Source organism: Sus scrofa, chromosome 1 (genome assembly GCF_054392235.1).
Source record: "Sus scrofa isolate SSC_HxYL_T2T_F1_AM1 chromosome 1, Sscrofa_HxYL_maternal_Yorkshire_Landrace_v2.0, whole genome shotgun sequence".
In the NCBI taxonomy this organism is placed as follows: domain Eukaryota; kingdom Metazoa; phylum Chordata; class Mammalia; order Artiodactyla; family Suidae; genus Sus; species Sus scrofa.
Window position 1 is genome coordinate 58,864,066 of NC_139383.1, and position 22,910 is coordinate 58,886,975.

Consider the following 22,910-nt stretch of genomic DNA (forward strand, 5'->3'; position numbering starts at 1 on the left):
TCTTGAAGTATGAAAATACCTATTCAGTTTTCAGAAGTTTTTCAATATAAAATTTCATATCTGCATCCCTGGGCTGGGATTCATATTCTCCACCTGTATTTTAGAAAGTTTGCCTAGTATTGTGAGAGATGATTGGAGGATATTGGTGTTGAAAGTGAGGGACATTTAGGAGGTTACATTAGAATTGTCAGTTGTCTAATTTAGAGGTGACAAAAGTCTGAACTGGACCATAGCTTAGGAAGTAGAAAAAGGGTGTAGATGTGAGAGACATATTCATGTGAGAATAAGTTTTCTTACAAGTTCTGTGCAATGCTTTGTTGCATTATTGCTCCTTTCTCTATTCTATTGTTAGCAAAACAGTAAAATGGTGTCTAAGTGGGCTAGCCAATAATTCCATGTGTGGCTCAGTGATAATGAACCTGACTAATATCCATGAGGATGCAAGTTCCATCCCTGGCCTCGCTCAGTGGTTTAAGGATCTGGCATTGCTGTGAACTGTGGTGTATGTAGATCACAGACGCAGCTCGGATCTGGCATTGCTGTGGCTGTGGTGTAGGCCGGCAGCTAAAGCTCTGATTCGACCCCTAGGCTGGGGACCATCCATATGCCACGGGTGTGGCCCTAAAAAAAAAAAAAGACCAAAAAAAAAAAAATCCATGCAATTGGTTTTAGGAATTATTTGAATAAGAGAATACATATTAGCATAGTTTTGTTGAAGGAAATAAGAGGAGTGGATGCAGCGGCAGTAGGGCTGATTGATGTCTGATAGGAAGCAGGGTAGTGGAGCAGAGTTTAAGTAAGAGATAGCCAGGGCAATGGATGCTAGGGAGATGTGAAGCAATGCGGAGCTTGGTTCTGAAAGGAAAGAGGAAACTCAGTTCTGATGACAATTGACTCTGCAAGCTCTGTTGGGGTTCTCTCTCATGCTGTGGCCTTGGGAACATGGACCTTTTGTTTTCCTTTACCTTTCTAGGTTAGTAAATCATCACAGCAGCCACATGCTCTGAGGTTGGTTTTCTTTAGTACAGTCTAAACCACTTTATCACAGATGTAAAGGTAACCCTGGTGCAAACTACACAAGGAACAGTAAATACAGTATTATAAAACCTAGTCCTATTTTACTTTGGAGACTTCTCACTGGTCTGTCTTGAACTGTGTTTTCTGTTGCAAGCTTCTCTGTTTCTTGTCTCATTTTACATTCTGAAATCAGCTTAACTTTTCTATTTATGTCTTGTTCTTCTCAGCTAAAACACAATCAATTTTCTTTTGATTTAAAAATTTCAAAGTTCTGTGTCTTCTAGGAAGTAGAAGATATTTTATTTAATAAAGTGTTTTAGGAATTCCCTGGTGGCTTAGTGGGTTAAGGATCTGGTATAGTCACTTCTGAGGCGTGGGTTTGATCCCTGGTCCAGGAACTTCCATATTTCCATGTGTTTGCACAACCAAAAAAACGAATAAATAAAAATAAATTATTATTATTATTATTATTTTCTTTTTTTTTTTTTTGCTTTTTAGGGCTGCACCCATGGCATATGGAGGTTCCCAGGGTAGGGATTGAATCAGAGCTGTAGCTGCTGGCCCACACCACAGCCACAGCAACGTCGGATCTGGGCCGTGTTGGCTACCTACACCACAGCTCATGACAATGCTGGATCCTTAAACCACTGAGAGAGGCCAGGGATGGAAGCTGCATCCTCATGGATGCTTGTCAGATTCATTTCTGCTTTGCCACAATGGGAACTCCAAATTATTCTTTAAAAAATGTGTGTTAATTACATAAGTTCACACTTAGCCAAGCTGTCCTGATTTAGACAAGGTGCAGTATATAATCCATCATGACAGTGTGTAGACAGGCTCATGGTAAAGGAAGAGGTGGGGAGGGATGTGTGTGTAATTTACTAGATGATGTTTGTGCCACTTTAGTACTTACCCTTTTTCCCTTCTTTTTTTTTTTTTTAAAGTTTTCTTTCTCTTCTCTTTCTTTTTGTTGTCCTAATAGAGAGAAAGGAAAATGTTGGGAAAAGATCAGAAATAGGAGCAGCTAAGAAGCAGAACAAGAACCTAAACTAAAAAAATTGTCCCCTCATCATCCAATGTTCATTCAGAAACTCTAAGTTCATTTGGATTAATAAATGCCTCTTTTGGAATGCAAATAACTACTTACAGGATAATAGCACTGACCATTCATACTATCTTTTTTTGGTTGATTACTTTAATCTTACTTATTTTTGTCAGTAGAAGAGGCATTAAATTGGTTTACTTTTCCCTCAGAGGGCAAAATTAGAACCTGTAATAGAAGGAAAGGATTTTCTAAGAGAGTTGTGGGACAGTGAGTTTCCAGTTCCTTTTAGTGTCTACTCAGGGTTAAGCAAAAATGCGTTACAGGAAATTCAAACATTAATAAAGACATAAACTAGAATTCATTCATTAAAAGCAAAATTAAACATCCTAGGAAACTTATGCAAGAAGAGAATGCATCTAAATGATCTGAGAGAGCTCGGAGTTGCTACGACAGTGTAATGGACCAGGTTTGGAACAGAGAAAACCCAGTTAACTTTAAAAGGTCTAGTTAGCCTAACCACTCTATTGTGCAGCCCAGACACCATCACCAAAATGAAGAAAATCTTGCTTTATTTAAATATTGAGTATCTACAGGAGCTAGGAACTGGGACATCACAGAGAATAAACAAAGACCCTGATCTTGCAGGGCTTCTGTGTCATTGGGGGAAACAGATACTAAACTAATAAACACCTGGTATAATGATGAGCACTGAGAACAGTAATCTTACAGGAAACAGGGTCTTACAGGAAACATAGTAAGGGAACAAAATAATGGGGAAGATCCTAGAGACCTGGATGGAATGAGCCCTGTGATGCCCTGGGGCAAGAGACAACAGAGAGTGGGAAAACCAGTTGCAAACTGTAGAAGGAAGGAGGGTGGTCAGAACTGAGTTGAGTACAGAGGAGGGATGTTATAAATTAAAAGGAAAAAATAAAAGCCAGTTGTTCCTCTGACCTTAGCCTCTCCTCTTAAGATGTAAAGTCTTTGAGGATGAATCGTATTAACTGAACTTAAAAGGTGTTCGCTTCTTGGGCAAAGAAGGAAGAGAAGAGCACAGGCTGGTAGGAGGACTTTCTTTCCAGAGACCCATTCAGCAGCTTGAGAGAAGAATCAGGGCAGTTGTAGTCACCATCCTTCCTGAAGGAAGACAGGTACAGTTTCCAAAGGAGCAAATGGGAGTACAGGTAGGAAGGGCAATTAAGGGGGGAATTGAACAACAGAGGTCCCTGTGGATAATTAGCATAAGTTATCTTTAAGGTCCTTTTCAACACTAGGATCAGTCGAGTGGTGGAAATGAAAGAATGGAGACAAAGGGAAAGAGCCAAGGAAGAAGCGGGGTGCTCTCCCACGAGTCAGCCCCTCCCCCTGGCTTCTCCTACCTTCAGCTCTCCATCACGGCATTAGTCATGCTCAGGTTGGTCACAGGGCACAGGACACAGAGGGGAAGGAATTTACTACAGGGGATAACTATTAGGAGAAATAAAGAAGCACTGGCATTTGGCTGTTCACAGCTGATTATCTAGGAGAGATCTAGCTGTTTAGGGAAGCAATAGCAACCCCTGGAGCCACGTCTTGGAGTGGGTTTTTCCATTGCTCCATCATTGCCAAGAGTCAGCTTCTTTCTGCCTCTTCTACTGAAGCTATCTTCTCCTATCACATTCCTGACTGCCCCTCTGGTGTTGGGTCTTTGTGGGTGTCTGCACACCACTTCCTCTCCATACATTCCTTCATGTCTGCTCTGCACCGTACCTGATCTCTGGTATCTTATACTCAAACTCCCAGAGATGATCTGACAGGACTAATTAGTTGTCACTATTATTATTGTCTTTCTATTGAGTAATTTTCTCACTCGAGGTAACAATGCAGGCCGCTGGCCAACCCCTGTACTGCTGCCTTGATTCAAATGATAACCTTGATTCAGGCATCTAGTGGGGATAATGGGTCTTAGAAACCAAGGGTCGTACCTAAGAAACCGTTTACTGAAATTTTATTCAGAAGGAGTTGGGGAGTGTGGTAGATGCTCAATATTTCTTGAACTTTTTTTCTAGTACAGAAACAATACTGATTTCAACATATAGAGTGCCTGCTGTGTGACAGGCATTTAAAGCACATTATTTCTGGCTCTGAGAACAAGCTCACTCTGTAAGTGTTACTATTTCTGTTTTTCACTTCCAGTATCACAAAACCAGTCAATGGATAAGCTAGAATTTAAATCCAAAGTCTATCTATTCTTTGATGATATTAAGAGTTCTTTAAGTATACAGATGTCTGGGGAAGTGAAAGGCTCTTTGAAAAAAAACAATGACACACAGAAATTCCATATTCTATAAAAAGGTCAAAATAATTTTTGATGAATCAAGGACCTGAATGCATTCATTAATCAATTAATTAATCCAGAAATGGTTTGAATGATACTGTATATAAGAGACTAAAGAAATAAAATGATGAGTGAAAATAATCTTACCAGGTACAAATCCAAATGGTTTCATATAAAATAGTACTAATTGTGCTTTTTTGCAATCAGAATGTCTGATTGCTAACTCTGAAAATCTGGCAAATGCTTTTTCCATGTGCAAGATTGAGAATTGCTTAATAATGAAGGAACACCAGAGAAAGGAATCTTATGGGGGAAAATGTTCAAGTAAAATATTTCATGCAAATCTTAAAACAATAAAAAAAGAGGATAACAATGTTATCTTTTTCCTGGAGCTCATGAAAAACCATTGTCCCAGAACAGTTCCTCAATGGTAACAGGATCCTAGTCTGCAAAACCAAGTGAATATATGCTAAAAAATAAAGCCTTCTTTTAAAACAAAGTCATTTATTTGTGAAAGAATTGTCAATGAGAACAAACATTTAAAATGCCAAAAATTACAGGTGCTTTGGCTTTTTCTGGTTTTTCTTTTTCTTTCTTCCTTTCTTTCTTCCTTCCTTTCTCTGTCCCTCTCTTCCTTCCTTCCTTTGTTTCTTTCCTGTTAAAAGCAAGCAAGATGACATTAACAGGAGGCAGGGGATTGTACATGAAACATAATTAAATAGGTATGAATTCACAGGCACCCAATCAAAGTGTACCACTTTAGCTGATGGATGAAACTTCACTGTACCTTCCTTGGTCAGTGAAGAGAAATCAATAGAAATGGAAACCAGGAGACCCCTGAATGAGCCCCAAGTTATTGTAATAAGTTTTCAAAATAATTCACTTTTTAAAATTGTAAAAGCGATTACTTTATCTTCCTCTGGGGTAAATGGCCAATTGTGGGTATACACTGAAGAAACTGGGAGAAGGGGTTGCTCACAGATCCATTGCTGCTGCCAGGTAGCTTATTGTTAGATTCTGACACAACTTTCAGTGCCTCAAAATGCCCACCACGGTCTCCAACATGTCTCTCAACTTTTTTTTTCTACAACTGAAAGCCACATTTTCTCTTGGCTTGTGGCTGGCTGAGAGGTTACAAAATGTTTGATTACAGATTGCTTTTTCTACTTTTACATTCTTAGGCTACTTATGTTGTTACTTCCTTTACAGAAATAAACAGCACTATAAATATATCTACCAGGTAGCAATTTAAGGACATAATTAAACGTGAATCAACAATTAATTCACATCTGAAGTCCTGAGTTTCACCTTTCCCTGATGGACCAACGTAACATTTACTGAGAACAAAAATAACAGTCACAACTGAAAGTCCTGAAATGGAAATCCTAGGAGGAGAAAGGTCATAACTTGAGTGAACTTTGTGTTTCTTTTAGCACATGAATTGAACATTAAAAGTATCTATTGATTTGTTTTTCAGACTGTAGTTTTCCTCATTCTTTCTTTCTCAGGGATGCTGTCACCTACTTGCCTTGTAGGGGCTGCCCTTCAGTTAACGAGAAGGTACTGTGAGCATGAGATGAAGAAGAAAGATTCCATGACTCATAGGGAAAATAATGCATGGCACTCTGGTTTGAGGTCATGGTAGATAAAGAAATGAAAGGTCTGGCTGGTTTTGTCCAGGAAGGTGGCTACAGATGATTGAAAACTTCATTAGCCTGAACTGTGGACAGAGGGAGAGCTTTGTCTTTCTCTCCCTATCTCCAGCTTAGGCAGAAAATACCACTTTTGTGTCTGAAGATTATGAAGAAAATATGGACCTGGTAATATTTTGAATGGTGACATGAAGTTAGGATTAAGATGCTGGAGTCTTCCTTTTTAAGATGTACGAGGGAGGTTCAGCAGGAGGACACATCAGAAAGGCAGCTGGTGCCTAATTGCCAAATGTTTGAGGTCTTCAGTTAATGCTTTGCTGGAGGAACTAGGATTTTGTGATTAACTTTATGGAAGTGTCAGAAATACTTTTCAACACATAGGATATGACATTAGCTACAGCATGAAGAGATCTCATACGTCTTCCGGGTCAAGAACTGGCGGGGGTTAGCATTCTCTAAATCCTCAGTGATGATGTGCAAGATGGATTTCAAAATTAAGACAAATAATCTCCTAAAACCAAGTGCCTCCATTCTGTTGCTTCAGAGTAAGTTCCTAGAACTAATAATGTGTGTGCTAGATTTTTTTTTTTTTTGAAAGCCAACAATTAGGTGTACCAGAAAAAAAATTACTTTTGAGAATATTTGCTCTTTTCTACTTTTTAATTAAAGTAATGGGGAGATAATTACAAAAACCTGCCCTCTTTACCTTGTCTTTATCTCTCTTATTGTTTATGCAGGAAAATTCTGAGGGCATTTTTTTGGTAAAGACAGAGAAGTGTCCCAGAAACCTTGGCCATTCCAATCATGTCATTGTATGTTACGGCTTTGTTAAATTAACTTGTGTTAAGTGGCACACAGAGTGCTGGATGATGAGGCATGGTGCAAGGGAAGACCAGTAGAGAGACTGAGATAGAGATGTTTATTACTCACGGGTCCTGGAGGAAGGACACTGAACACTTCTGGGAACCGAGGAAGTCAAGGCAGAGTGTAGGCAGAGAGAGGGGCTGGACCTGGAGCACATGCCTTTTTTAGGGTCTGTTGGCACAGTGCTTTGGGATTCCTGGGCTAAGGCCTGACTAAGTAGGGTTTTGCTAAGCTCCTTGGGGGTCCTGCATAAGGGGTGCCCAAGGGGAATCCCCTGAGTGGTGTGGGACACTGTTGACTGATTACAAGGGCTGTTGGGGAAGGCGTACTAGGAACTTAACATTTACTTGTGACTCTGTGAGCTTTATCTAGGGCTTCCATGAGGTGACTGGTGTCTGTTTAAAGCCCCTGCAGGTCACTTGGCCATACACAAAATGGACTCCGGGGCAGCAATACCATTGAGTGGCATAGTTAAACTCTGGAGGCTGTGTTATAGGGATTGCCTTTGCCTGAGAACGCCCCAACCAGACTTGCAAAGTTCTGAATATTGGAGCTGCTCTACCAAGGCCATCAACTCTAAAGTAAAGAGATGTAGCATAATTAGCTTTTCTGATAGCCTCTTGAACAAAATGTCAGTTCAGAAACCTGAAGTGTTTGCTAATGACAAGGGCCCAACTGTCCCATAAAACTAGAAAAGTGGTGTTTGTTGTCTGTTTCAAGAACTGGAAATCAAAATCTTAATGATACAGGAAATGCTCTTCAAAGGCCAAGAAGTCTTAGTGAAAGATAAGAGGATCAATCAGTCTTAAATACGAGTTTACTAAGAGTAAGAGACGGGATGTTGCTAGCGTGGATATGTATTTCAAAAGGCATGAATAAAACCCAGAAATGGTGTTAATTTTACTTTGAAGTATATAATGAAACCCCTCAAGTACCCAGACTTCAACACCCCTTTCCCAAAATGACCAAAATTTCCATTTTTGAGCGTTTATCATTCCGCCTTTTTCCGTTCCCCGAGTCTTAACAGAATTTTAAAAGAGCAGCTAATAAATGAAGTATACTTCAGTTTCATGTAATGGATTGGATCAGAAGGGAACTGATAAGATGATATTGGAAAAGCAGGTGGGGGGTCGAAAAGCTGCACAAGTGCTAAGCTGTGTAGGTTCAATTGATTCCTGGCGCGCAGGCTGCAGTCCCTGAGTTATTCCAGAAAATGGAAGGAGAGCCCTCCCTGCACGCTTACAAGTAAGGCTCTTCCCCAGGGACTGGTAACCAGCAGGGCCAGAGGTGATGAGGGGGAGGTAAGGCCAATTAAGAATTCAGACTGGGGAAGCAGGAAACAGAAGCCACAGGGAGAATTCCAAAGGGGAAGGCAGGAAATGCGACTCTGGGTCACTGTAGGCATTCGCGGTAGAATACAAATATGAGTTTTAAACCCGCTCTAGAGAAACTCATTTTAGTGGAAGACAGGATCAAAGGAGGTCGGACGCTTTGCAATGTGGTTTCTAAAGGCAAGGCAGAGGGGTAGAATATCTGAGTAGAAACTTATCATTAAAACCTAGCCTGGTGTTTATCATCCTTTCTGTGTTCTTGGCACACTTTGGGATATTAGAAATTTTAGTGGTGTAATGGAAGGAATTGAAAAGCTGAAAACAAAACTAAGAAGCAATTCAGCAATAATTTCGACACAATCACTGTTACAGTTTAACAATAATGGTGCAGTGTCTATAGGCGCACCCCAGGGACTGAGAGCTGGGGTGGGGGAAGTGGTGAGGAGTCAGAGGGAGGTCTAGATGCTAGACTCTGTGACCTCGGACCCATTGCTTATTGACTCGAATCACCAGGCTCTGCATCTCTAAAATGGAGAAGAATAGGACCTCCTTCATGGAATATTCTAAAGGTTGAAGAAAAAAACAGTGGAGAGGTCACAGCTCCTGGCTCTTATGAATGCTCCTTATCATACGGTCTCCTTGCTCCTCAGCACCTGGCAAGGTTCCCTGTCCGGATAGCCCTCTCTTAAGCTCTGGAGGCCAACTTCTTATCTGGTTCAGTCAATATGAACTCTCTTGGGCAAAAACCTGCTGTCTCTTACCTGACTCAGAGCAAGTTGTAGTTCTGCTCTTATCAAACCACGTGACTGGCTTACCAACCTGTCCGGTCAGCCAGCCACTGTAGTGAAAGTATATACACCAAACTTAGGGACCAGTTTCATAAACTGGACAAAATTTGGGGGCACATTTGAAAAAGTTTCACAGCATATTAGGGTGCCTGGACAAGTCATCTAAGAATGAACTTTGTAGGGGAAAGATAGAAGATTTATTTTCTCCCTAAATCAAGTTTTCCTTTCTCCTCTAAATAGTGGGCCCATAGGTTACTTAATTGTTTTTGTCTTCAAGCGAGTACTGCTGGGCACCATAGAAGGTATTTCAAAGATATCGTCTCATTTTTCTTCTCTTTGAAGCAACTCTGTGAGGAAGGTCATATTATTTAAAAAAAAAATCACTCTATAGACAAGACACTAAGGCTTAGAAAGATTAAGTAGCATGAAATTTAGGTCTTTATAAACTCCAAAACTGATGCTTTAGAATTTGCATTTCTGTTTACAGTGATGCTGAAGCTACTGGTCCTAGAACAACAATTTGAGAAACTCTGTTGTAATATCCCCTCAAACCCTAGTTGAGTCCCTCCAAAAGCCACATAACAATGCATATGTACACTCCTAAAGTGAAAACACAGCATCTTGAAAGGAAATCAGAAATAACTCTCCCCAGGAAAACACTGATGACCCTAGTCCTAAGTCAGATACAGGCACCACCACCCTGTGTTAGATGACTTCTTCAGTGGCTGAAGCTATTTTGTGGTGAGCTTTGTATTTTTTACCACGCCAAGGGCACAGAAATTTAGTCCTACATTGCCTAATTCTGTGCTTTATTGTTGTCATTTGAAATAAAATACTTCCATGCATGGTAAAAAACAAAGCAAGAAATAAAGGCTTGGAAATGGTTGTGGTTTGTCAATGGTAACACCATTGGTATCATATTTGTTTGTGAAGTTTTGAAAATTGCTTTAGAAAGCCTTGGGGCAGAAAGCTTCACTTAATTAAAATATTTTAAATCAAACCACAGGAACTTCAGTTCATAAAGCCTCAGGGTACAGCTAGCAATTGTAAGAAACTCAATTGGAATAGGGTGGATGAATATAATAATACAGGGTATAACATTTTATTATTTGTTTGCTGAGTTGAAATAATTAGGCCACAGAAAATCTTTGGTTAACTATTGGAATTCTGAAGATAATCATTAATTGTTCCACAACTGGTTTAGTGATTCCCAAAGACTGTTCATGGAGCATTGGGATAATGTTCCCAGGTTGTTTGATGAGGAAAAGATTTCCTCTTAAAGTAACTTTAGGAAGTATTGCACCACTCTCTTGAAAGTAGACATCAGCCATTTGCTTAGGAAAAGCTCTTAAAAGATCTATAGTATAGCAACCTGACCATCTTGTCTAAACCATCATTTCCCAAAATGTTTTGACCACAGATCTTTGCTCCCTCTTCCTTTCCCGTAACCCCCATCCCAAATAACACCTTTTCACAAGGCATGGAACCAAAAAGATCTTTGGGAAACATTGATAATATTTTTAAGCTAAAATGGATACTGAACCAGTCATAGGTATTTACTGCCAAGCTGGGCTCCTCTCATCTTTAATTCTCGCTTTTTAGAAAAGTGTTGTCTTGCTCTTTGCTGACATAAAGACCTGAACATAGTTATATACCATTTGATGACTAAATTGTACAAGCAGTGAGAGATGCTAGGGTTGCCTTCTGAGTTTCTTAGTGGATCCAGTAAAACCATACCAATTTGGTCTAACCGGGAGGAAGATCTGTCCGACTTGTGTAAAGTTGGTAAAGAAACTTAATTACATTACTTCCAATAGATAACTTGATGCCTTGAATGATGCCTACAAAAGGTCCTTGGGGGAGGCCACTCTAATGACTAGAGATTATTTATAATTACGGGAACACTTGTTGATGTGTTAAAAGTATGTGAATTGTATGAAAACTACATGAGTTAAATGTTTTTCTCCTTGGAAGTATTAATTTGCTTAGCAAATTCATTTTTCCTAGGTACTGGAAAGTAATCTTCAGCCACTTTTTCCCCAGCTAGAGGAAAGGTAAACTTTAACCTAACCATTTTTCTAATTATCACACATTTTGAATTAATGGGGTCCAAATTAATTAAGGTTTTATTATAGTTTCATCCTTAGGAGACAAGGTTTCATTTCCCTCTTTTGAAGTATTTTCAATCTGAATCAAAAGAAGATTAACCTCACCTCTCTCCTAGCTTGAAGCCAATGGGTTTCAACTTCTTTCTTTCCCTCCCCAACATACCTGAGGGTTATGAAACACTCCCTCTGTAAGGAAGAGGAGGTGTGTGCTGGGCTATAATTAGGAAAATCTCCCTAGGTGATTCTGATAAGCTCCCCACCCCTTCTTGAGACTTTCTGGCTTTATGCCTTTGATTAAAACCTTGTAACCCTCAGGCAAGCGTGGAAGTGGGGCAGGAAGGGCAGTATAGGCCCTGACAGGACTCCCGCTAAGCTAGGGCTCTGATGGCAGGGAGTTCTGTACTGAATACTGGGTATTGATAACCCAGGAGCAGCCAAAAGGAAGGAGAATGAAAGTCTTTGGTATAATCAGGGGTGGAGATTTAAGAGTTAATCTGTTTGATGCTCAATCTATGAATGGGAAGGAAAAGAGAACTCCATCCCAGTGCTTGCTTTCCCACCATTTCTCCAACCTCACCTACAGTCTCTTAAAGTCACTGACAAAGAAATAAGCTGCTACATGTAGGTTCATAGATGATAGAGCTGTGGTGTCTGCAAACCAGGCTCTTGGGGGCTAAAATGTGAAATTAGAGGAAATTAACAATATAATGAAAGTTATCATCGAAATCATCATAGTCATTGTTGTGCATTCCTATTATGATCTATCTTTTGAAGGTTTAGATGAACTAGAACAGCTAGCGAATAGAAACAAATATTTAAAAAATTATTTTTACTTGTAAGCAAAATGTTAAATGTGAGTAGGGTACCCATTTCCTTTGATATTGAGGTACTGAATCTTCTAGGCTACTAAAGAGCCCTTTGGGAAATAACTTGCCCTTGCCTAATGCTTCTGTTGTTTTACTATGTGCCAGGATGAGTTGGATGCTTATTTAATTACATCTATATTTATTTCAGTTCCTTTTAGCAGGTTGTCCACATTTGATAACATTCCAACTATCATCTAAATATTCTAACTTGAGGGCAGCTCCTGTAAATTAGAGGTAAAGATGAAAACAAAAGAGGATCTTTTTTTGTTGTTTTTTTCCTTTAGCACGTTCCAGGATGTTGTTGAGAACGTAGGAATATTAAGTGGCTGTTACACGTTCATTTGTCACTGAATTAGGTTTGGATGACCAGGATTGGGCTGCCTGTCAAGAGATCTGTTTTCTCATAGCTCTGTGAGCATAAGCAAAAAAAAAAAAAAAAAAAAAAAAAATCACTTAAGCTCTTAGAATTTCAGTTTCCTTACCTATTGAATTTCCTAGCTTTCCCTGAGGCTCCTTTGTGATTTTATAGGTCAGTGACATCTGACATTAGTTTCAGGTTTTGGACACTAGATGGTGATGTTGTGCTGTATTTTAAGAGGTCTAGACCCAGTGTAGTCAAGGTCTATGATTAGGCTTCTCATCCTCAAAGTTTTAATGAATATAGCGTATGACTAATGAACCCCCTCCATGAAACAAACATAGTTGAGCACGGAAATAATACAAGGAGCAAGGAGAAACCAAAAATAACCTCTGCATGGATTTTAACATCCTAGCCTCCAAATATATTGAATTTTATCTTAATTAGCTTAATCATCTCCTGGATCCAAAATCCCTAGCTCCTTTTCATATCTTACATTTATGTTAGGCAACTTTTTGATCTACTGAAGCTTCATGGGCAGGCCTGACTCCTGACGTTCACTTCCATTTTTCCCTCATCTCTTCTATTTAGTCTGTGAACTGGAGATGGGCACTTGCCATCTGCCTCTACAAGGATTGAATCATGAGTCCCTGCAGCTGCTGACCCCCCACACCCCTGAAAGAGCTCAGGGTGCAGGTCAGGTTTGAGGCACTCTGTCCTCTGGGAAAACTGACACAGTAGAACTTCAGATAGTTATATATATATAGTCTTTTTAGGGCCGCACCTGCAGCATATGGAGGTTCCCAAGCTAGGGATCTAATCAGAGCTGTAGCCACTGGCCTACACGTACACAGCCACAGCAACGCCAGATCCAAGCTGCATCTGTGACCTACACCACAACTCACTGCAACGCTGGATCCTTAACCCACTGAGCAAGGCTGGGAATCAAACCCGCAATGTCATAGTTCCTAGTTGGATTCATTTCTGCTGCACCATGACAGGAACTCCTTTTTTTTTTTTTTTTTTTTGATAGATATTTTCAAGAGAAGATTTTATGAACCCAAGCCTTGCATCTCCTTATATCTAGAAGAGTATTAAAATCTTTCATGGTTAATGTCTGCTCCTTGTGACTAGTAACCTTCATGAGATTAGCATCAACCTTTTGTAAAATGTGTGCATGGTTGCATGTACCTCCCTTTTAACCAAAATCACATGTATACTGATCTTCTTCCTTATCTCTTCGGAATGGTTTATCAGAGCTGTCTGAAATGCTGCCTCCCAGGCTATATACTTATTTTGCCCCCAATAAAACTGAACTCTCACCTTTTAGATTGTGCATATTTTGTTAAGTCTACAAACCCTTCAGATTCCTGAAACTACTCTCCTAAGAAATATGTACGATACTTTAGGCTGCCAGTTGAAATGCCAGACATATACAAACTAGAGTGGGTTTTGTTCAGATGAAAGTCCTTAAAATACATCTCCTTATCATAGACCCCAAACCCTGAGAACATCTCTCTCAGACCCTTTCTGCTTGTTCACCAAAGCAGCTATGGGAGGAGAGGGTTTATAAAAATCCCTCTCACTCTTTGGGAGTGATGTTTTTTGAACTCTAAGCATAAAAAGAAAAAACTGCTCCTTGAGCTCCTTTTTCTGGTAGGGGGTGGAATCCTCTGTTTCCAAGCCCCAAGTTTGTAGATTTTCTGGATGGCTTCATGCTGTGCCATGGCCATCACTCAGCCCAAGCGCCTCTTCTACAGAAGGCTGTTGATGAAAGGAGAGGTCCGGTTAAACCCCTGCTGCCCCTGAGCATGGGTCCTTCCAACACAGAGTAGGCACTTTTGAAAAAAATATGTTCATTTCGTATGATTTAAAATACCTTTTATTTATTTATTTATTTATTTATTTTTGGTCTTTTTGTCATTTTTAAGGGCCACACCAACGGCACATGGAGGTTCCCAGGCTAGGGGTCTCATTGGAGCTGTAGCCGCCGGCCTATGCCACAGCCACAGCAGCACCAGATCTGAGCTGTGTCTGTGACCTACACCACAGCTCACAGCAGTGCCAGATCCTTAACCCACTGAGCAAGGCCAGGGATGGAACCCGCAACCTCATGGTTCCTAGTCGGATTCGTTTCCCGCTGTGCCACAACAGAACTCCCTTAAAATACCTTTTAAACATAATTATATCTCATTTAAGAAAATGTACCCATAAACTATACTTCAGTTTTTTAAAATGCTGATATAAATGTTTGACTTTAAACAAAAGAAAAAAGAAAATGCACCTATGCATTTTCCCCCATGGTGACCTGAGTAATGGGAACTGGGGAGTTTCCTCACTAGAGTTCCTGTGAGCCATCTCTGGACAGCTGTATCAGACAAAACCAGGAAAGCCGAGCCATGACATTGGGTTACTGCTACCCTCAGGCATAGTGGATGTGAGTTACCAAACTGGCAGCAGTTGTGGTTCTCATGACAGATGAAGTCACCCTATGACAGGACCCAAACGTGGGTCTCCGCTGGAGCCCATAAACCTCTGCTGTCTTTTGGCAAAATCCATTGTCACTTTACCGTTTTCAACTTACTTACTTGAACACATTGAAATATAATTCATTTGAGGCTTATGGAAAGGAAAATCATTTTAAATTTGAAATGTTCCACTCCAAAAAGATAAGGCTGAATGAAAATTAACTTGACTTTCATAATCCTCTAATTTAAGGCTAAGAGAAAAGAGACCCTTTCACATAGTGTAGAAACATCCACCTCGTAGAGCATTTTTCTTGCTTGGTCTAAGGAACCTGAGGCAGAGATAGGTTCCCTGAGGACCTGAGACTCAGAATTTATCCACTGAATTCTTGTGTGTTTTCCCCCCATTCACTGAGCCATAGAAGAAACACAAGGAGAGAATATAAAGAAACAAAAAAACTTTTGAGACAAAAGCAAAGGGAATTGAAGTTAATTTTATATAGCCAGAAGAATGGACTCATAGGGTAGCACAAAGACGATTTTTTAAAATGAATCAAGTCTGTATTTGAATGATAGCAAGGAGATAAATATAATGTGGAATTTGGCGCAAATGAATAGAAATCCTCATAGCAACTCAAACCACGTCTTTTCCAGTTTTATTGTACAGCTACAACAGAGCAGTTTAAAAGACCAGAATAAATGTGACCTAAACATTTGTCTATCTTAGGTTTTACAAGTACAATTTGAACTAAACTGTGCCAAATAAGTAAAGAAAGCCATGGAAATAAATACATAATTGTCTACCATTGTACCTAAAGTGGAATATAGAATACTAACCAAATAGACCCTAAACTTAAAATGCGTTTCAAATATCATTTAGGGAATTTTAAAAATCATTTTACTTCAGGCATGGCAGATAATGGCAAATTCAGTAGGACTTGGTAAGAGAATTTCATCAGAAGCAATAAATAGGTAAAGTGAAAACTGATTATATTCTGATTTATGTAGTTTTTTTCAAGTTCTGGGCCATTTGTTCTGGCAAATATAGATTCCTTGGTTCTAAAATTTCTATAGAGGTGATTTTTTGGTTACCCCAAAAAAGGCTTTGGACTAGGATTCTAACTAGTGTTCCTATAGCTTTTCATCATATTCTTTCTGCCCTGCTCTGTGTATTCTACCTGATGCTTTTACACCCTTCAGAACTATTGTTTTCCAAGGGAATTTTTTTTATCAAGAAAATAATGTAGGGGATGGAAGAAAATTCTTAAACATTAATGGTTTTTTTTTGGTTTTTTTTTTTAGTAAATAATAGAATTTTTTTTTTTTTCATAGTTCTGGAGGCCCCAGGTCCAAAAATTGAGGTATGGGTAGATTTGGTTTCTCCTGAGGGCTCTCTCCTTGGCTTCCAGACGACAGCCTTCTCTCCGTCTTCACTTGGTTGTCTTCCCATATGCACACATGTCTGGTGTCTCTCTGTCTGAATCCTAATCTCCTCTTCTTATAAGAGCACCAGCTATGTTGGATTAAAACCCAGACATATGACTTCATTTTACCTTAATTACTTCTTTAAAGGCCCCACCTCCAAATGCTATTACATTCAGAGGTACAGGGGTGTGGGAGCTAGGACTTCAGCATGTGAATTTGGGGGCGACACAGTTTAGCCCCTAACACACTTCCATATTTAACTTTTTAAGAAACTGACAAATTGTTTTCTGAAACAGCTGCACCACTTCATGTTCCCACTGGTGATGGATGAGGGTTCCAATTTCTTCACATCCTCAACAGCATTTGTGATTGTCCTTTGATTGTAACCATCTTCGTGGTGTGAGAAGTAATATCTCATTGTGGTTTTGATTGCATTTCCCTAGTGAATAATGATGTCGAGCATATTTTCATATGCTTGCTATTGACCATTTGAATATCTGCTTTGGAAAAAGGTCTATTCAAATCCTTTGCCTATTTTTAAATTGGGCTTTTTGTGTTTTTTATTGTTGCTTTTTAAGTGTTCTATGTATATTCTGCATACCAGACCTTTACAAGATATATGATTTGCTAATTGTTGTTTATCTAAGCTGTTTGGGTTAAAAGAAAACCTTCCCCAAACAAATGTAGTATTTGATATTTATGGACGAAAAATAGTGCGTTTCTAAGTCATGGACAATCACCATGGTGAGGAGTGAGATTCCCCTTACCTCATTGTGAGAAGGGAACTAACTTTTTTTCTGTTTCTCTGTGGTGGTGGAGGGGAGGGCTTTACCACTGTTGGAGTGGGGAGGCTGGACTCAGGGTCTTACTGAAATCAGTTACTCCTTTGACAGATAAGCTTCTGCATTGTTGGAGCTTACTGCTAAGGCTCAATACAATCCTTAGGGGCAACAAATGTGGAACTGATTACATAGAAAACAAGTGTTATGGAAGAATTCAGGACTCTATAGAAGAATATAGAAAGTAGAAGAATATAGAGGTTAGAAGAAGGGATGGGAAAGAGCTGGTCAGGTGAGGAAGGCTGGTGGCAAGAGATGAGTGTTGTAGGTAAGGAAACAGCATGTGGAGACAGCAAATCGGACAGTGCCTGTGCCAAGGCTGCCACAGTAAGCTGGGCTCAGGCAAAGCTGGAACTTAATAGGTTCTATTTAAAATACCCATCTCTAGCCTAAGAATAACAGGAAACCTTAGAAGTATTTTAAACAGAGGAATGCCACTGTCAGTTTTGCCTCTATAATAATACTCTGATTGCACTGTATTATAGTCGAAGGTTTTGACTTTTTTTTCTGCTATTTTTTTAAGTTTTTTGGGAAAGTCTCATTATAGCCCTTATAGAAGAACACAAATTCATTCAAATTGCAAATTGACTTTATTACCTAATCTAGAGAAAGCCATTAGACTTTTACATGGGGATAGAAGTTCATATTGTAGTAACTAAAATTGTAAAAAGATAGTCAATTTATAAAGAATTGCTTGTTGTAAAAACCTTTTTAAAAGCATCCTTTGTAGTGTTTTAATATTCATTTGGAAAAGTTTAAATATAGTTTTGATAGAATAATAATGTACTCATTTGACCAACTCTCCCAATTTCCAATGCTGTAATTTTTCTCATATGCTTTGTTTAATCTTAAAAATCCAATAAGTAATTTAAAAATAGAGATATAAAGACTCATTACACTATATGGACCCACTGGAAAGTCAATAAGCAATCGACTTGCTGAGCCCTCTGAGATATGATATTTTTAAATGCAGTAATGTGAAGGGGAGAAATTTATTGGAAGTTAGATCAATTTAATTCTGGTTTGTACGAATATTGTAAAGAATAGATATGCCATTATCACTGTCATCTCTGCTTTAGTCTCTAGGAATTCCATCTTCTGTTAGAATTATCAAATTTAGAACACATTTTATTAATAAATACATGTGTATTTATACATGTATATTGTGTATATATGTGTGTGTACACACATAATTGTAATAAATTGTCAAATTGTTTTTCCAATAACTGAGAAAGTGTTCTCTTGAGTGCCCACTTCACAAAAGTGGTCCCATTCATCACTAGGTCTCTCCCTTCTGAGTAGGTTGATAAGAAAGCCCAGAATTTTCTATATAGCAAAATATTTAAGGAAAGCCCTTTAGTTTTCATCCCACCTTGGTCAACCTGATATCCTCATGGTTCTCAAAGACAGTCATTGTACATATTCTAGGCCAAGCTTGGCTCCTGGAAATCTTTGCTGAACCTGGGAAGCCCACCGCAGCTTTTCTTGGGTTGCTGTGAAACAATTGCACTCAGGTCCTAACACCATCCTAGGGCCCCTGGAGAAGGAGGACACAGATTCTACTATTTTCAGTTTCCTGCCTGATCTTGGAAAATCTTTGAGAAATCCCTCTTATGAGTTTAAGCTTTTGAAACTAAAAGACCACCAGAGAGTGGTCCAGGGATTTTTTTGCCAATACACAAAGGAATTCTCTGACCAGAAAAAGAGCGAATTTACTGAGAATGAAACAAAAGGTCTCAAAAGATTACACTACCATCTGTGTGCTTGTTTTTTTTTTTTTTTTTTTCATCTAGTTAACTAACCGGGTGCTGCAAGTTCATGTATGTTTTAATAGATATGTTTGCAATAATAATTAATGATGAAAACAAAAGCAAGAAGTCAGTATTTGTATGATTACTATATGCCAGGCAATGTGAACCTAAGAGATTTATAAGTACTATTGTCTTTTTAACTCACAGCCCCATGAGGTGAGCACCATGTTGTCCTTATTTTGGAGGTAAAGGAAGTCGTAGCTTAGGTTAAGTAACTTGCATGAAGTCTCTCAGGTCCCAGGTGGTGGGGCTGAAGTTGCTCTGGTTCCAGAACCCAGCTGTTAACTCTCTGCTTAACTTTTCCATCTTTCATAGGAATCTCTTCATGCTTTGGGAGCTATGAGGCTTTTCACTAAGACACACTGCACTCTGTCAGCCACAAAGCAGCAAGAAGGAAACTCAGGGAGCATAGTGTTCCTTTTCCTTATCACTAGAGTTTGGTGGGAATCTCCAGCAGATTGCACATTATGTGATAGTATGTTAGAGATGGTTAGAACCTGAAACTAAAATTAGAATAAAATAACTGATTTTAGAGACACAGTTGCATTGCTGGTATTTAAACATGGGATCCAAGGTAGGTGCATTTGCCGACATGAAGCTACACGCATGACCCTTGCTTTTATCTTCATGTATCTACTTGTTTTTCAGTCTAGGACAGATTTTAGCTTTGAGCAGATTTATTTAAGGAATTTAAAGTCAGGTTTACAATGAGATAACTCAGTTTTAAATTTGTTTTCTAGACAAAAATGCTGGATATCATTGTGTAGAATATATCTCTTTGGGCTAATGAATGAAAAAAATACTTGTCAATGAAAGTTCATTTATTATCTTGTTGCTTTGCCTTCTCAAATACTTTCCAAAACTTTCAAATTATGCCAAATTCAACATACACACATATGGTACATGTGTAACACAAGCATGTATACACACATATATCAATGAGTATATATGTGTGTGTTCTCAGTTGAAACATTTGATGTTCAATATATTACTGATATTTATTATGATGTTTCAATAATATATTACTTAGCAGAGATATTTATTTGTGACCCACATTGTTTTAATTTAATGAGTTTTATGACTATTTTGATGAAATGTATGTGACACCCAGAATGTGGTTTATGTCTTGTTATAGAAAGGACATTTGTGACAGGCTGGGATCATCTTGGGATTCTGACAGCCTCTTCTCCATTTGGGCCAGTGAAAATCATACTACCTACTAGAAGGGGTTTTCACGACTTGTTATGGTGCTAAGGAATTCCTAGAGAACACCTAGTTTCCTCAGTGGGGTTGAAATGTGGGGGTAAAATGAATTCCAAGCTCTAAGGATGGGGGAGTTTCCAAGAAAACAACTCCTAAACATTCTTCTACTGTAGAGTTGGTTCCTATTGCTATAGGCTTTTGAGGAAATTCCCTTTGCTTCACTAAACTGAGGATGCTTTAATGTATGTTATTTCATACGGACCAAATACCAAGTCTATACAGAGTAATCAGCCACGGTCTCGGGTTGGGATAGCTCATTACCTCCATGGAAATGCGGTTGTCAGTTTCAGCCCCACAGATGCATCAGTGTGATCTTAGGGTTGGCTGGGCCTGCGTGCTCACTCCAGGGAAGGACACTTTGCCCTTGGTCCAGTGGGCCCTTTTAGTAAGGCATCCTTGATACTGGAAATTGTGTGATGTTCCTCTAGCAGAATTTTGAAAACCATCCTTTTCAGTGCTATTGAATCACAGCCCTGAAATGTCCTTGACATTTAAATACATTCACATTGCCCTCAAACAGAATTTGTGTTTTGAAGTTTAAAGTATTTCTGCTGCCTCCGATGACACTTTTCACAAGTCTTCTCAGCAGAAAGTCCATCCAGTTTGGTGATCCACAGGAGGAATTTGCTTGAAAATTATGTTTCCCCTGTTTCTTTTCCTAATAATTTGTAATACAAGTTCTAACATGAAATTAAAATTCTTTTATAATTTCATTATCTGGGAAGTGATTTTGCAGTCTGCTGAGGATCCAATGTTGAAGTACAGCACAGTGTACAAAATAATTCTTGTTTTAATACATCGCTATGGCTCTCAGAGGAACCTCTGCTCAGCTCAGTTTATCATTAGCCTCTATATTACTCAGGTTTCCAAGTCTTTAATTCAAAATGAAAATTAAACAATATTCATTTTGCCAGGGCAGTTTGTAGAGAAATTGGTTTTAAAAACCCTATATTTTTCAATTAGAAAAGCACTTACTGTAACCATGTCTAGTTTTCCTAATTGTTTAGAACCCAAACACTAGAAGCCAGAAGACCTTTAGAGAATGGACTCAGAGCCCCCCAGGACCCATTGCAACACACACCATTACTATTGATGGGCACTAGTTAAAACCTTATGAAACCACTAAGCATATCACAGGAAACCAAAATCAAACAATATCCACCCCCAGTGAGTTTTTCAGGAGATCCAAAAAGCATTTTTAGCTTGTATATAAATTTAAAAATGAGCATTTTTTAACTAGGAGCAATTATGGTATTTTGGCTTATTTAGGTCAGGCCATTTTCCTACTTAATTATCATAAAGCCAAGTGGTATGGTGGAAAGGCATGCATTTTGCAGCTTCAAAAAAGTTGCATCGAATTCAGTTCTGTGCCTTAATGGAACGAGTTGGTTTAGCTACTGGAAACCTCAGTTTACTCATTTGTAAATGGGAAATAATCATACTACTTCAAGGCATTGTTATGAGTATGAGATGAAATGTAGTAGATGAAAGCATCTAGCATACAGCTTGGTATGGAGTCATCTCCTATTAAATTTTTCTTTCCTTTCTTTTTACCTATCAAATATTTAAAAATGGAACTGGGTAGAAAAGCATAAAAGTAGAGCTTCCTGAATTTTGCTGCTGAAAGTAAGGCTCAGATTCATGGATCAGGCTTTATAAAATCTCACCAAGCCCTCAGGATTGATATTTCTATAGCATTAACAAAAGAGAAAAATGAGATTTTTTTTCTTCCTCGGGCCTATTATTTTTGATTCTCTTTTTGTTCACTCAGTTACACTGTATTTAAGTGGAAATCACTTCAAGCCCTTGAACCACCCTCCGAAAGCTTTGCTAAATCCCACATTTTTGGTTTCACTCCAGATACAGTACTGTGTCTCCTACCTTTGAAGTCTTTGAAGTGTCCCCATTGTAGGCTGAACCTGTGGTGAAGCCCAAACTGGTGGTTTCGACTGCAAAAACCCATTTAAAGCTGGGACGGGGGGATTGAAGCGGGATATGAGAAGGGGTGGTATTGGCTTCTCTTTCTTGACCCCCACCTCTCTCCACTCTCAGTCTCTTCAAACACTCCTGCTATAGTCTCAGACATATCAAAGACCGCTCGACTATGGCTGCCGTGACACTGAGGCTGAAAGTGACTGCTGTACCGACCACAGCTGTTCACTGCCTTAGGGGAGTGAACTGGAGCAGAAAGTACATTGTGAGGTCTTCAACTTCAGCCAATGACCTCATGTTTCTTTACATGGGAGAGATTTGAATCAGGGGTAAATGCTAGAGTGAAATGCTTCGAATGTGGTATTTATAAGTTTTTATAAAATATCGTTATGGTAAACTATAGATGTTTTTATAATCCTGTAACATCTGTATTTTTTTGAATAGTCTATGATATGGCTTTACAGTTTTTAAAAGAAATATAGTTTCATAAAGTACAATTTTGAAAAAAATTCAGAAGGTATAGAGTAATGAAATTAAGAGCTAGACTGAACTGAAAACCCCCTTTGGCACTAATGAGCTGTTTGGTTTCAGGGAACTCACTGCTCTTTTCTATGCCTCAGTTTCCTCATCTATGAAATGGTACTGTAATAATATCAATCTCAGATTTGTGGTGGATATTAAATACAAATGTAAAGAAAATTAATGTACGTAAGGCACTTAGAACAACACAAGGCACGTTGTAAACACTCTATTTGCTATTATTATTAACATGTTTTTGAGGTTGATATATTTTGATAGATTATTTCAATTTCTGTATCATTTCTCTCTC

At 38.8% G+C, this 22,910-nt stretch overlaps 1 long non-coding RNA gene across 1 annotated transcript in view; it reads left to right on the forward strand.

Annotated features, from left to right (window-relative positions):
* LOC146406111 (uncharacterized) overlaps positions 1 to 22,910 on the forward strand; it is a 284,015-nt gene that overhangs the window by 37,609 nt on the left and 223,496 nt on the right. The window contains exon 2 of the long non-coding RNA XR_014805995.1: positions 11,022 to 11,068. This is a non-coding gene — a long non-coding RNA (uncharacterized LOC146406111). The remainder of the gene's footprint in view (positions 1 to 11,021; positions 11,069 to 22,910) is intronic.